The sequence below is a fragment of the Octodon degus genome, unplaced genomic scaffold, assembly GCF_000260255.1.
Source record: "Octodon degus isolate 3935 unplaced genomic scaffold, OctDeg1.0 scaffold00067, whole genome shotgun sequence".
In the NCBI taxonomy this organism is placed as follows: domain Eukaryota; kingdom Metazoa; phylum Chordata; class Mammalia; order Rodentia; family Octodontidae; genus Octodon; species Octodon degus.
This window is the reverse complement of record NW_004524643.1, coordinates 8,749,738-8,766,650: the sequence shown is the minus strand read 5'-3', so window position 1 is coordinate 8,766,650 and position 16,913 is coordinate 8,749,738.

Sequence of the window (16,913 nt, the reverse complement as noted above, 5' to 3'; positions counted from 1 at the left end):
TTTTTTTTTATACTGTATTTAAGCTTGCCATTGGGCTTTGGGTTTGAGCCTTGGTGGTTTTAACTAATTCTTCAGGAAATTGTGATCACAGCCTTTGTTGAGGACTAGTCCTGTACAAAAATCATGCCAGCACCTAAACTTCAGCTGGGGTTGGGGAAGATGCAAAATAAGGATTCTACTTCCCTTCTACCTTCTGAATCTGAACCCATCCAGCATCCTGTGGGTCCTGCCAGTGGCTTTCCCATCTTGGTTCCTTTGTAACTCATTAGGATTTGGTGACCCACTTTTAGGCTATTGGCTTGGACCACAGTGATGACTTGTCATCCTCTCAGCTGCATATACTTTGGTAGTTGGCATATGGCTTCAAACTTCTGTGTACCTGTTTATTAGGTAGGGCTGTCAGACTCCTGGGATTAAGCTGGGGATGGCTTGGGAAGTCAGACTGCAGAATTAGGACTGCTTCAAATTGATGACTGTCACCTTAGCAGCATGGCCATCAGGCCTACTGAGAATGAACCGCACTTTCATGTTCTTTTGTAGTTGTGAGTCAGTTTGCCTGAGGGAATAGGAGGTGGAAATGACAGGGTCATTCTTTTCAGAGAGTTCAGAAAACAGACCCAGAAGGCTCCCAGACCTCTTCCCAAGAGCTTTCTGATTTCAGGGTTGGAGAACTCTCTGTTCCAGGGCTCCAGCTCCCATCCTAGTGGGTTTTTCTCTGAGCCTCAGGTGGTAGCCTCCTGGAGAGATCTTTCCCTCCTCTTCCCATGTTTGTGTAAATCTTAGTTTTTCTTGAAGTCTTTCATTCTCATAATATCCTGGAGGCTTTACATCTTTCACTGCATCCAAGCTGAATAGTGGGCTTAATAGCCAAAGCAATGGAGAACTTCTGAAGGATCTTGACTAGAAAAGTGACACCATCAAGGGGTTACCTAGAGAAAACTGCATATTGTGATGCTAACATATCAATGACTAATTTATTTTCTATGTCATCCTGCTCTGCCATCACATGGGGTGGGTCCCACTCTTTGAAGCAGAGGCAGGCTCTGATGACGCGTTCTTTTCCCTGGCTTTAGTTCAATGTGTCTGAGTGGGTTGGGATGGACTGGAGATCCACGGGGAGCAGGCAGCTCAGCTCCATTTGTTTACACCTGGCTCTGCTCTGTTATGAGATTTAGAATACCTGGCTCTGGCTCTGATCATGAGTGTGGACTTGAACAAATCACTACCCTTGCTGAGCTCCAGTTTCCTCATCTGTATAGCAGTGGTAGTAATTTTTCCAGAGATATCTTAATCTTAACCGACTACAATGCCATGAATCTAGACAACAGTTTGATTTCCTTGCCTTGAAAGGGCCCCATAGACCAGGCCTGGGGCTAGGTCAGCGAAGGCTAAGTCAGGCCTGGAAGCTGGAAGCTTTCTCCTGTGCCTGAAGCAGTTGATTTACGGGTATGACCTTGTTTTGGAATAGGACCTTAGGGCAGCCAGGAGGTGAGAACCCACAAGCACTAGAGAAGCAAACAATTGCGCCCACAAGCCAGGGCCCAGGAGGGCTTGGCCTTCCTAGCTGTTGACAGACAGACAAGTGGAGGGACACGTCTCTCAGCCCTTCCTTTGCCGCAGCTATTGCCACCTCTCATGGTGTGATGATTAGGTTGAGAATAAGCCACACTGCAAATTTGTGGCGCCTGTAAGCGGCCGTGTTTGCTGAAGGCAGATTCGCTCTTCAAGCCTGTCCCCTTTCCCTGTCTATCTCAAGGACCCAGGCCTGAGCCACACACAAATCTTGATTTCATCAGGAGCACTCTGTTCCCACTGCTGCTGTTTCCCTTTTGAAGACACATGCCCTTCGCGGGAAGTTTTATTGTTCCCTGCTGCCTTGTTTTCTCACGAGTTCCTTCCTGGGGAGCTGGGAACCAGCCAGCCTCTTCTTGTGGAAAAGAAACCCGGCACCCACAAGAAAGCCCCCTTCTTCCTTCATTATGTCTCCTGGTGCCATTAAAAAGAGAAAGACAATAAAAATATCTCTTCCTCCTGGTGCTTTTTATAGATTTTTCTCATTAAGAGAATTAAGAGCAATCAAAGCCAAATTCATAGCGGCTTCTCTTTAAGATGGATCATCTTGAAACTCTTTGCTACTAGAGTCAAGTATGATGACTTTGGCTGCCAACACTAAATTCCCCTGGGAGGTTCCTGTCATCTTCTCTGCAATACAGCCAGGGGTAAGGGAGCACAGGTGGTGGGGTTGTAGGCTGACCATTTCTACAGGGGCTGTAAGTTGACCATTTCTACAGAATGACAGCTCTCCTCCAGGGTGAGAGGACTCCCAACCTGGCTTCTGCCTGGGATTCTATATAGGGCCTGAAGAACCTTTTACCTCAGAAGCCATCGAGACCTAGGAGGGGTTGAGGCAGTGGGCTCTCCATGCCTGGAAATGTTCACACAGAAGACAGATACTTCTCTATTAGCTGAGGAATCAGACTCAACAACTGCTAGGTCTCCTTTGGCTTGGAGTCTTTTGGATCCAGGCAGGGCCCATTTGATACCAGTCTTACAATGGCATCAGAGTAACAGGTCCATCAAAGAAAGATAGATTTATGGGCTAAAGAACTTGAGTGTGGCCAAAGGAAATGAATCGCTCACCAGAAAATTTGCCCTTGGTGGTGAACAGATGCAAGTCCAGGAGGAAACAACTAATCAAAGTATTTTCAGCCAAACTAGAACTTCTCAGGGTAAAGGGGGGCATTATGTAATATGTACAAGGAAACTGAAGTACTGTCCCTTTCAGTACAGTGAAGAGTGTATTATGGTGACATTTTCCTGATAGCTCTTAGATAATAGATTGTATTGGTGCTTGCAGGGATCGGTGTGATGGGAGAATATTTTTGCTGTTTTCCTTCTCTGTGTAATCTTTTTAAATTATGTTTATTTATACTTATTTATTTGATACAGTCTCTCTATATAGCTTGGACTTATAGTGATTCTCCTGTCTCAGCTTCCCCAGCAGTGGGATTACAAGTGTGAGCCACTACATCCAGTTCTGGGGCTGGTGTGGCATGTGATACCGGGGAATCAAGTGCTAGGCAGGTACTTATGCTGCCAAGCTATCTCTCCAGCCCCTCTGTGTGAATTTGAGTAAATTATTTTTCCTCTTCTATGTCCTGCTTTCCCTGTCTGTACAAATATAGATTTGGGCTGTAGCTGAGTTTCCCAAAGAAGCTTCAAGAGAGAATGAGTCCAGTTAGTTCTTTTATTTAATATGATTTTGTGGAACCTTGCATGTAATGATGTCCCTTAGAGAACGACAATACTAATGTGCCTCTGAAAGGCTCCAAAGAACAACACAGTGTAGACATTTATTTAACCTTGTGCTTCTCGAATATATTTGAACATAGAAGTCTCTTGGCCCAATATATGCCTCTATCAACTAAAAAATCTGCACATATTCTGGGAAATAAGAATCTAGAGAATCTTTAGAAAACCCCCAAAATGTCTATCATTCCTTAGTCCTAGGACATTCAGTGCTTCTTCAATTAGCAGAAGAATGACTAACAAAAAGTGGTAACGTCAAACATGAATCATTTTTATGTGTTGGGAATTTGATTCTTTTCTAGTTATTTTTGGAATATGTCATAGATGGTTGTAACCAACAGTTATCCTACTGTACTATGGAAAATCAGAACTAATTTCTTCTCTATGTATTTTGCTGCCCCTTCAAGATATATAAGTATTTTGCCTTCATAAAAAAAAAAGAGGGGTAGCTGGCTGGCCAAATAGCTCAGTGGATTAAAGTGCCTGCAAGCAGGTGCAGGGACTGGGGGTTCAATCCCCAGACCTGCCATGCTGGCCCCACCCCCAGACACGCTGAGAGAGCAATTGAGACTGGGAGTGGTGGTGTGAACCTGTAACCCCAGCTCTTGGGAGGCTGTAAACAGGCAGATTCACTATGAGTCTGATCTAGCAGTGAGAAAAAAAAAAAAATTTAGAAGGATTTTTAACAAAAAAAAAAAAAAAAAAAAAAAAAAAAAAAAAAAGAGGGGGAGGGTAGAAGAAGCTTTGCTGTCATGTGCAGAAGCAAGACCCATGTTGTTTGCCATCTGGTTGGTGCTACTGATTATGTCTCACCCCACGGGCTCGGTGACTACTTTTTCCTCTGTCTAAGCCACCATCCTAATTCAACTTTCTCATCTCTGCTTCTGTGGTATTTCTTCTAGGATGCCTTCCCTCACTCTCAGGTCTGAACTAGATATCCATTTTATACTTTCTACTTTCTCATCCATGTCCACACTGGAGTAAAATCTTCCCCAAGGCCAGGGCATGCCTGTGGGGCCCTCAATTCTAACGTCAGGGCCTAAGAGTGTTTCATATGTGAGGAGGGCTTGCTGAGTAAGTAGTTATTGAATGACTTTTAGAATTGCTCCCTTTGTTGGCTGGGAGAAGAGCTACTGTCTTTTATGAAAGAGGAAGAAATTCATTTTCTGTTATTACACTGAGGAGATTACAGGTACAAAGACCTCAAAATTGCACAAGGCAAAACTGGCTGCCTGTGTTAAGAAGGCTGACATGTCCACCATAAACTAAAGAACATTATCAGTGAAAATTTATGACTTTGACACTTTCTGGTAATGCTGAGAATCTAGGATTAAGTTCTTTAATCAGTATTTTGTATAATTTATATTTCCCTATAAAATAAGACCTCTCTTGTTATATATCTTTGGTTGTAAAGAACTACAATTAAATTTAAACAATAATGAATTTACTAGCACTCCATTACCTTAATAATGGCTATCTAATTCATTAATAAAAATTCTTCTTAAGAGCTGGGCCAAAGAACAATTAAGCTATATTTTATAGGTCTCAATGATGACAGAGAGCATAATTTTTTAAAGTTTATAACATCATGTTAATTGAAAACATACAGAGTTAAGCAAGCACTATATGAACAGTGTGAGGAGGTTACATATAGAAAGACATCCAAATTGCCTGGAGAACTTCAGCCTACTCATTCAAATTTATTGCATGCTGAAGAACAAAAGACGATATTTTTCACAAATTTAGAATATTTGAGTAAGGAAGATGGGATCAAAAGTAAAGTTTGTGTGTTTTTTACATTGTTTGTGTAAAATTTTTCTCTAATTCTTTTTAACATGGTTGTCTTAATTATAGAATTTTTCTAAGATAATAGGATTGGACATAATAGAAAACATGTTCTTTTGCTCTACAGGCATTTCATTTTTTTTTGTTCCAGCTGAGTTTTTGGACCAGAGCAATCATTCTGGCCTTATTCCACCTTTCCAGCTGTTTAGAAGTGTCTTGGAAGAAGACAAAATGACAATAATCATCCACACACTCAAAGGTTTCATCAAGTTATTGACAACCCCTGAATATACTAAACTGGGAACTTTGTTGAGATTGAAATGTTGACAAACATGGCCTTCATCTGCTGTCATTTTGGGGTTTAGTTGCTTTTGTTTGGAGAATGAAGTTGGCCCAAGTCAGCAACTTGTCTCTTTGTCCTAAGATAAATCCCAAAAGTTATTACCAGGAAAAAGGAAAAAAAAAGTTTCTGTTTGGCCTTCTGCTGCCCTGACCATAAACAACAGTCCAGGATCACGGGTGTTGTGGGTGCACAGGACTTAATCTCCACCAGGTTTTCTTCCCATAAACATCCTTTCAGCTGTCCTGGTCCGAGTCATCTTTTCCTTTGTGAGGCTGAAACACAGCTTTCAGGGCAGTGGCCTGATGCTCTGCTCTCAGTGGATGCAACCACTCCATCTGACCCTTCATGCCCGGAGAGCCTCAGCCTGCTCATGCTTGAGATATCTGGACCCAAGACAGTGCTGGCCTGGCTGTTAAATATAATGTGATGGAACAGGGAGGCTTGCCGTAGTAGAAAGACCATGACTTTGGGGAGTCAGAACAATTGAAGTTTGAATCCAAGCCCCTCGGCTCGTGGGCAAGGTGACTTTGGTTAGACAAAGTATGCAACTTTCAGAAGTTCTCACTTCTCTGTTTGATAAAATGGTACGATCACTCCTACCCAAGTGTTATGACCCCAAGGAAGAGACAACATGTAGATAGAGTGAGGCTAACTTAACTTTCCATTCCTCTGGTAGCTAGTGTCACAAAGCGAAGCACTGAAACCATATTTTCAAAATACCATTGATGACCTAGACTGAGTTCTAAAGAAGCAAGTTAGGATGATGATGGGTCTCGAGCCCAGGCCTTGTAAAGAACAGGTGAAAGAGCTGAACATGGTGCAGAGAAGATCAGTAGAGAAGATCGGTGTGGGATACATTCAAAGCCTGAAGAGGGAGCTAACTTTTATATGATTATTTTTTTACTAGTCACTTACGAAGTAAATATTTCTTAGTCTGTGTGCTGGACTGCTTAACACTAAGAATGGACTAGCAAATAAGAGACATTCTGCCCTCTGTGAACTTATGACCCAGTTGGAAAGAGAGATTAAGTGAGTAATGATGATTGTGGTTGGTAATGAAGAGAATCTAGGGCACTGTATAGTTTTATCACCAGCCAGAATTAAGACCAATAGATAAGAACTGAGGCTCAGATGGCTTCTATGTAAAATTCAAAGAAGCATACAGAAGACACTGGGGCAACTATGTCCTGCACAGAGCTTCAGCTCAGAGAATGTGTAGGGATTTCTTTCTAGGACATACTTTGCTTTTCAACCCATATACCATGCACCTACATCTGCCTTGAGGTGATAACTTTTTTTCTGATATATCCTAGAAATGGTCTGGTATCAACTATTGACCATGGCGGTATCTGAGATAAAGTTATTCTTTGTCATCCCGTATGTGATTTTTGTTTGTTTCTGTTTTTAGTTTGTTTTTCAGTTGCTAGTTTTTAGAGTTCAGAAGATTTCTGTGTCCTCTGGAAAAAGGGAAATCTGCTTAATACTGCCCCTCATATTCCTACAAGGGGAGCTTTAGATAGAAGTGACTGATGGCTGCTGGTTTTACCCAGAGAGAGCTAACGGTACCTCTGTGTTCTCCAGTCATTTCAATCCCTGGTTCTAAGACACTTGTGTTTGTGACCCCGGTTTTCATATTTTCAGAATTTTACAAGGTGTCTTGCCCACGGAGCAATGGGTTCTGTCCCTGGGGCTTTTCAAGCAGCATCTGTAGAGTCCCCAGTCAGAGGTACAGTGCTAGACAGACCCTCTCATTTCAGGTATGATGTTCCCAGCTGAGCTTTAGATTTCACCAGTACCTGAAGCTGAACAAATAACTGTATCATATGGCACATAACATGTTATTTATATAGAAGATATCGAAGTATGTGATCAGAATAAAGTTTCCAGAAAAAAAATAATAATGCCTTACATTATATTTTTTCACAAAAACATGCCAAACATCTGAATCTATTTGACGAATCCTTCATGAATTCCTGATACAGATCAGAGACTCTGGATACACATGTGCTCACTGTCTCATGTGACACCCTGTGCTACCTTGGGACTCTGTCAATAGGAAGGCCATCACCAGATGTAGCCCTGAACCTTGGATCTCCAGAACCAAAAGCTAAAGGACATCCCTTTTATTTATATCTTGCCCAGTATGATATTGCGTTAGTAGCAACAATGCGGACTAAAATTAATGAAGTTAATAAGGGCAGGATTATGCAGACTCCATGGCTTCTGGAAAAGCTCTGGCTTCTGCTTTGGGTGCTCTGAATCCTGCAGAAGTTTACAGGACAGAGAGTTACATGTTCTAATGTTTCAGGAGAATTATCTGGCCACTGCATGGAGACAGGTAGGAAGCTACACCACTGTCCACCCTGAAGCTGATCCTCCTGCCCTTGACTCTGCCAGTGCTTGATCTGTTATGGCTGCTGGGCTCCCTGAAGACCTGATGACTCTGAACCCACATAATCTGTGCTGCTCCTCACCTCCTGGAAGTGACCAGAGCCCATGCTATGGAAGCAAGATAGTATCATGCTTTGTCTGGTGGAGACAGAAGCCAACGGACATGTCCGCTGGATCCTCACTGCCTTTATCACAGCAGTCCTCACACCAAGCCAAATGACTAGCTTTAGTGTCCATTTGCCTAGCAGATTCTGCTGAAATAGACACTTCCTCATTTGTATTGTAATCTTAAGCACCCAGCAGAGCGTCTTACACAATCAGGGTTTCACATTATGTTTGATAAGTGAACAGATGAATGAACAGGGCCAATGGGTGGACACTCCAGAGAATTTCAGCTTACTTCAAAACATTTCTAACAACTAGAGCTGGTCAATGATGATGACAGGAAGCTTAGAGGAGAGAATTCCCCATCATTGGAAGGTCTGAACAGAGACTGGAAAACACAATGACAAGGGTATTAGAGATGGCACAGGAAGAATTGAATTAGAGACCCCCGAACAATATTCATCAGTGAAGACCTGTATAGCCTCCATTTAAAAGATGTAAGAATATTTTTTACCTGTGAGCTCAGGGAATGCAAAGAGGAGGCACAGGCATTGGCGATATCCTGCTAGGTAGTAAGAGTATGAGGGGATAACACTTATCCTTTTCAAATCTACTTACCCTCTTCAAATTTTAGGTCAGACCATTTAAGAAAGCTACTAGAGTAAGAGAGGGAGAGATCTTAAAAATTAATATAGACCTTATTGGAGAAAATGGCTTGGGTCTGCATCTAATCTGAGCCTAAATCTACCTACTTCCTAAACTGGACTTCTTAATCCATTTATAGTGGATGATCAATCACAAACCTCTTCAGAAGAGACTCCAAGGAATGAAAACTCAGGAAGCCATGGCTATAGAGTTGATGTCCTTATTTCTCATCTATTCTGCTCCATGAGAGGAGGCGACAGATAGATCAGACTTTGTCTCTCTGGGAAGTAAAATAAAGAGTTTTTCCCATTCAATGACAAACTTAAGATGAAGAATGAGGAATCAGTATTCTGCCCTAAACCAAGGGAATTCACCTAGCCAACCTATGCTGCTCATTGGGGCTATGAGGTAGTGCCCTTACCCTTGCTTAAAGGTGACTGAACACTGAGAAGGGTTAATGAGAAAGAGCCATGGTTGTGTTTGGTGGAAAGAGAAAGACTCTTACAGTTGAAGCTTTTACTTTAAGACACAATAAAAGACACTGACATGCTGTGTAAGCATTGTTCCTGGCTCTAGTTATTCCAATTATTTTTATGTTTTCTCTTTAAATGAGAAACATATCAGACCCTAACTCAAACACGGAGATACCTATTTATGCTTCAGAACAAACAGTTTAAGGGCATTATACACAGATGTCTAAATATTTAGAAAGTGTCTGTTTATGGGAGCGAAATGAAAAGTACCTGTTTTCATTTGAAGGATTTTATGTGAAATTTGCATGTAAAAAACAGCAGTTCCAGTTGCAAACGAGTGTTAAGGAGGAGAAGAGTGTGCAGACTTGGTGTGGGGGGATTGGGTCACCCCCAGCTGTCTCTGGGACTGTAGTGACCCGTGCTGGGGGGAGCTGGGAAATAGGCTGAGTGATGTGTCTATGCAGGTTGGGCATAAATAAATGCCTGCAGGATATCTGGGTATTTTAACAGGCTTCTGAGCTCTCACTTTTATCTTCTTATCAGACACAATTCATAGCCTAAAAGGGACATTTAAAGAGAAATAGGATTCTGGCTGCTTTAGAAGAGTATAGTAAACAGGGGGATGACTAGGTGACCTAAGGGTACTCTGGTCTCTCCCCAGCTAGGCACCATAGTAGCACAGAGCCAAGAGATGGTTAACAGCATCTGACACAGGTGTCACCTTAGACTGCCCTCCTGTCCTCAGCATTTGGCAGTGTGGGGAAAACATACCAGAATTTCATCAGCTCAGGGTCCTGTGAGGACAGATGCTGGAAGCCTGGGAGTGGGGCAGAATGGGACTTTCTTCCTTTCTCTGGTCCTTCATGGATTTAGCAATGCGACAGGGCTGCTTCTCCTGTCATCAGAGAGCAATGGGGAAGGCAGAGTTCCCCCTTTGCTTCCCTAAGCTATCTCAGCATGATGATAGCAAGTAGTGTGTTTGTCATGGGCCAAGGAGTACAACTGATTTACTTGCAGGAGTTTAAGATTCTTCCATGGAAACTGGAACACTACCACTGTTTCAGCCCTTTCCGGTCATGGTTGAGAGTTGAGACTCCAGATTGGTCCTGGAGCTAAATGATCAGAGCATTTATCTAAAGGCTTCCTGGGAGGGGGAACTCAAGGATGGGGTCCCAGAGCTCACCAAAAGGAGACTTGGCTCACTGTGACAGATGAATCCACAGAGCCTGATGCTAGAGGAACTGACTGGCCAACTCAGGGAGGCGGGAAGATGGCGGGAGGGTATGATGGAGGCCTTGGGCTGAGATGGAAATTTCAGGATCAGAAGAAGAATTGATTGTGTAAGGAGACTAATAAGACTGAAGCACATATGCAATTTGGGCTGAAATTTCAAATGTCCATGCTCTTTCTGTTTTTCCCATATCCTCCAGGAGGGCTCTGAGGCTCGGCATTCACCTTTTTCATTTACTCATTCGGTATTCTTTCAGTAGCATTTGTAAGGCAGAGCCTATCTATAGTCTGGAATTAAGCCCCTACCTTCAAAGAGTGCTTAGTGATAGCTGCCGTTATCAAACCCTCATGGGGATTTTTCAAACCACTGTTGTCAAAGTCCAAGGTGGCTGTCATGGGAATCAGGTCCCAGAGAACAACCAGTGACAGAAAGTGTTTCAGACATTAGGCGGGGGCCTGGCAAGAACAAAACAAGCACTCCCTGAGTCCTCTTGGAAGAAACTGGCGGCCGGAGAAGCCAACATACCTTGCAACTAAATAATACAGTCCTGTACCACAAAGCACTCACCCAAAAGATCTCACTCAAAGCCTAAGTTCTCTGGACATGCCTCAGCTGTTGATGGAGGTGCACACGGAGACCTGGGAATTAACCACCAAGCCAAGGATTTGAAGAAAGCAGAGTAATCATGAACTCGGGCCTGGGTAAATGGCTTAGAGAGCAGACCTGCAAACAGGGCAAGCCAGCGCTGAGTTCCTTGGACTGGGTTCCTGGAGTATTTGAGGGTTTCCTGTCTTGCTCTGGACCTGGCACAGTGCCAGGCCTATAGGTATGAGCAGCGTGAGTTCTGGCTGCAGGTTTCTCCTCTGAGCTCTTCTCCTGTCGGCCAGAAAAATGGTTACTTGACTGTCTGTAGCTGTTTGGAGGGTGATTGGATTCAAGGGACATTCCCTTTTTTGCTTGTCTTCATACCAGCCCCTGTTCTGAAGAGACAAAGATTGGTGGAGAGCGAGCAGTCCTCATAAGCAGAAATTTGTGTTCCAAAGTCATAGAGGCCTTAGAAGAGATTTGGTTGAAGAGTTTGGAGGAACTTTGAGGCATCTTCCACTAAGAAGCTCCCAATCGAGGCTCATGGAATGGATTCATAATCTGCTAGTAAGTGTTTTCTTATTTTTTTTATTATTTTTATTTTTTTGATAACAATAAAATTCTTCATAGGAAAATTTGCATGGGTTTAGGTACACAATTTCTGTACAAGTATAGGCAGACATCATCAGATTTGTACTATCACATACATATGTTATATTTATGTAGTATTTCAAAGCTTGTAGACCAAAAATGTTATTTTTTTTCAATAATATACTGCATACATTCTTCCCAGTGGTTAATTGCTGTACAAGATGCAGACCTGTGATCCTACTTACAAACACCATTAGAACAAATCATTCTATTCATTAAGAGAATGCAACTATATATCTATCCCAACCACTTTGAATACACAGATACAAAATGGACATTCATAGTTATATCCCAATTTTTTTTAAGTTCTGTTGTTGAATATTATAGGTGTGTAAACTCAGCAAAATATTCCAAAAGTGTCCAGTAGCCCATAATAGCATTGGGTCCTCTGTTTAACTGGCAATGTGTTTTCTTATTTGGTAGGTTTGGTTTGATTCTGGTAGAGAGAAAAATGGATCAGGAAAGGCATTATAGCAAAAAATGAGTTTGGATAATTTCATCCTAGACTGGAATGATGGGTAGGTAAAGAAAACAGTTTAGGCCAAGGTAGCTCGATAGGGAACATAAAAAAAATCTGAAAAAAAAAATCAACTGTGGGCTTGAGAATTGGTAAGTTATTTGACACAACTAGTAGGCAGGTAGAGAGGGTAGGCAGAGTCATTGGGCAAGACATCTTGAACACAGTATCAGTCAGTTTTTTCTGAGTAATAAGCAGCTATAGGAACTCAACACATACACATTATTTTCTAGCACATGCATCTGCAGGTGGTTAGAAGGGCTGCGATCAAGTGCAGGTCTGAGCTGCTCATCTCATTTTGGGCCCATGGTGTGAAATGACAGTGATCTGCAGAGTGTGCTTCTCATAGGAAAGGTTGCAAGCTTTTAAGGAGCAAATAGAAACATGCAATGTTGCCTAAACTTTGAGCTCAGAGCTTAAACCACAAGGCATCCGTGATGTTCAACATGAAGAGAAGAAAATATTTCTTCCAGAGGAGATGGTAGAGGAAGTGAACTAATAAGTTATTTAACAACTCTCTATCTGTTAGAAATATGGTGCAATTTTGTTTTGATCTATAAAAACAAAAAAGGGGTTATTGCTGGTTTATCATTTCAGGTGGGCTGGTGTCTCAGTTACTTTTCTTTTGTTGCTGGGACAAATACCCAAAATCAAAAATGAAGGAAGGAAAGGTTTATTTAACTCACAGTTACTGGAAGTTTCAGTCCATACTCAGCTGGCTCCAAGGCAGAGTGGCACATGGCAGAGAGCAACCTTTCATGGTGGCTGCAAAGAGCAGAGCAAAAAATGGGAGGAGTAGCAGCAACAATGGCAACAAAGAGCAAGCCTGTCTCTCTGTCTCTCTTATGTCACATTTAGGCTATCTGTCCCAAGTACTCAGATCCATAATCCCAGCAGTACTCAGACAATAATCCCAGCCTTGGATCACAAGTTAATCACAAATTGCAGAACTGCACCTTGATGACTACATGAGGCTTTGGGGGGATAAATACACACAAACCATAACAGTTGATTCCTTGTTAGTATGCATGGAACCTTATGCAAAGAGTTGCTTAATTCGTACCTGATCGGTTGATGCATTCCTCTTTGTTTACACACTAGAGTTTCTGGAGGGTAGAGACTAAGATTCAATTATCTCTGTAACCTCAGCACCAAGCACAACTCCCAGCACAGAGAAAATGCTTGGAACATTTGTTGAATGGATGAATGACCTCATGATGGGCTCAATGTGTGGTTAAAGTTTCATGGCAAATCCTTGTGTTCTGCCTCCCTGGCAGAACAAGTATAACAAGTGGAAGGCAGGCATGAACCTACTCAAAGTGGGACTGAAAACACATACCAGGGAAACCAACAGTGGAAGGAAGTGGGTAGCTCACACCCCACACGGTATAATCAAGGAGCCCTTGGAACATGAGACTTTGGATAATAGAGTTTGCTCTAAGTAACTATTGATTTGAAATAGCAACTTTATTTCTAATGATAATAGCTGATAGATATTGAATGTGGATTTGTTTTCAATACTGCATTATTTCCTTAAAGTGAATCCTTCCCTGGGCCTCACCTATGAATGGAGCACATCCTTGGAGAGAAAAAGTGTATTTGCATTGTACTGAAGTTGCATTTTTGTGTGCTGCATCTGTGACAAACAAGGACAGAAGAGGCTAGAGCAACGTAAATAAAACAGAGTACTGTAAGCACAGCTGACGGTGTCAGGCAAGGTAAGCAGTTGCAGAGGAAAGATAGGAAACATGCTGCTGAGAGTTGTAGCTCTCAGACAAACAGAGATTGGGTCAGTGGACAAGAAAGAACAAGGACCCAAGAACGGGGACCTGAATATGAATTTCTCTTAGCTGCATTAGTTTCTGCATTCCACCAATCTTCCAGTGATGCTGAACTCAGTCTATCTGGACAGCCAAGCTCTCAAAAACAGGGGTGACTTTGTCACCCACTTGTACCTTTGGGCTCTATGTGCCAATACCCATGCACTTCAAAGATCTGAACTTAGGCCTGTTGGAGGGTATAAAGAAGCTTGAGAATATTCATGAGCATGTAACCAATTTTCTGTACACAGTGCCTCTTCCTGTCTTTCCCTGTGGACTTCTTGGTGGTAGAAGCACCATCGTCCCATGAGGGCTTAGGGTGTGTATCTGCCTGGGAGAACTCTCTTTTTCTTTCATTATCAAAATATAACCTCTTCTCCTTACCTGTACCTGCCTCTCACATCTGGACCAGCATCTTGACCTCCAGGAAGTGCCAATGTCAAGAGGAGGACATTGAGTAAAGACTAGAGTGCATTTGGCAAGATCCATAGTCTCAACACAGGGGCACAACAGGATACAAAACCTGAAAGAAAGAGAGTAGAGTCTGCTTGACATCTTGGTTAAATCATATGTCACTTCTGACTGTCAGTCACTTTATTTCTATAATAAGATTAGAATCCCTAACCACTCTGACTCAGGGCTTCAACTTTAGAGCTGTAGAGGGAGGGATACACCCAAGAAACAGCCATACATAGGTCAGTTTCCTCTGAGAGAAATCTAGAACTAAAACGGGAGAAAGAAGGCCCCGGGACATCACCTAGTCCAGAGAAGTGCAGACTGTGTTCCCCAGGCTGCTCTTAGGTTGGAGACCAAATAGCTTGGATCCGTCTCCAGCTTCAGGCATAGCAGTAGTGCTTTCTGAGCACTGGGCTTTTGAGTACGCTGACACAAAATAAGTGAGGTTGGGGTGCCAATGGGTGAAGTTTGAAAAGCACTGTACTACCAAGTTCTCCCATTTGATAGATGAGAGAAATTGAGAAGACAGGAAAGGGCAAAGGCATGACACATGGCAATCTAATGAGCCAATCAGTGGACTCAGACAGGAGACCGGGTTTCATGTTATTGAAGACAGGTTCTCATGCTCATTTCCTTCTTCAGATCAATCAACATGTCCCCCTCCTTCCTCTTAGAGGCATCAGGCTCCTGCCAACAAGAAAGACAAAGGATCAAAGTGGAAAAACAAATGCTAATTCACCCAACCCTGCTGGCCACCTACTGGGCCCAACAGGTTCAAAGCTTCCAGTCCAGAAAAGCAAAACTCAGCCCCCTCCTATCACCTGGACTCCCTGCTGCTTCTCCAACTCCACAATGGGACCCCCAGTTCCTTTTTCCACAAAGTTTTCCAGAACCATTCTGGTCACCCGACTCACTTGGACCCCAGAGCTTCCATGAAGACTGGTGCCTACACAGCCCCCTTACCCTGGGGACCATGCAAGGTGTGTTGTTGGAGAGGTGGGGTTAACTGCAGTGAACTACTCCTCCATCTAGTACTACTCCTCCATCTGTGAAAAATATGTTTTACAAGGTGCAGCCAGTGAAAGGGATTGGAAAACACACACACTTCAACTACTGAAGAATTTTGAGACGTATTCTATGTGCTTTTAGGCAAACCACTCCAGTTTTCTGGGTCTCAGCTTTCCACTTTTAGAAATGAGCAGCTGGAAGAGTTATTTGTAAGGTCCTTATCAGCTGACAAATGCAGCTCTGCCTTGCTCTTTTCTGTTCTCCAAAGGTGTTCTCTGAAGAGCATTTTTTCCCCTGATTTTCATGAGGGGAGTACTTCAGATGGGAAAATATGTTAGGTATGTGTCCCTTGTGCTTATCTTTGGCATAGTTTGGAGCAGCACACAATATTGTAAAAGATGAATTAGGGAAGGCAGCATTGGCCTGGGGGATTTGCCCTTGTGTTTGAACAGTGGAAAGGACCGCTGGCCAGGCAGCAAAATGCCAAGCCCCCCAGGAAAGCCAAAGAGACCCGGTGATGACTGGATGGGCTCCCAGCCCTGAACTCATGGACTCCCATGGGATCTGAGTAGGGCTGAATCTCAGAACTAAGCAGCAGGAGTGTAAAGAGGAAATGAGTGAAAGGCAACCATTGTGACTTTTGTAATTCCTCTTTTGAATACTCTTTTTAGTGCTAACAAAAAATGCAAGTGTGTAGACCACTTTCATGAAGATATTTTGAAGAGTCTCCTTCTGGTAAGATGTACTGTGTACTCACACACCAAATGGTAACCCCTGGTTGCAGATCAGAGTACTCTGTCTTGTACAGTACTGGATTGTTCTATGTTTTGAATATTACCTCAATGCTCCAGGACATTTTATTTGGTCTGCAGGAGAAAAAAAAGTGCTGAAACACAAAACTTTCAGGAAATTGTCACCAAAATTCAATGGAGACCCACTGTGTCTGAGACCCTGAGACATGCCTGCAATCCCTAAGCTGTGGTTGCTATGATTCTCCAGTATTGTCCAGACCTATAAAGTGTTCAGTAAGATAAAGGGTGGGGAATTAACTCAGATAAAATTCTAGAATGCCCACTCGCATTGGCTTGGGAGCGAGGGATCAGTTGCGATTTATTCTACCAAACTGTTTGCAATTCCTTGAAAACAGAAGGGAACTACTTTTAAGGTATCAAACCCACCTAACTCTTTCTTACCCAGAATTCCTGTCTTCATTCATCTCCTGGAAGAGTGGTTACCTCCTCTTTAAAGTTGTTGCTTTCTTGTCTATAGATTTGACTTATGTTTGCGTTTCCTTTGCTTTTTATACACCGGCTACTATATCACCCCAAACATTTTACTGCTTTTGTCTATTTAAATTGTCATCTTCCCCAACCAGACCTGGATCTTCTTTAAGACTGGGCTGAGTTTAATCTGTGCCCTCCCAGGCCTTGCAAATCCCTGGTACATAATAGGGCTTTCTGAATAGCTGTTAAATGAAAAGTTGGATGACTCAGTCAATGACAATGAGGCTGAAGTTAAGTTATGTTATGTTACCTACCTGGCTAAATTATGTTACCCACCTGGTTTCTCACGGCCTTTGTGTTCCCGACTCCTG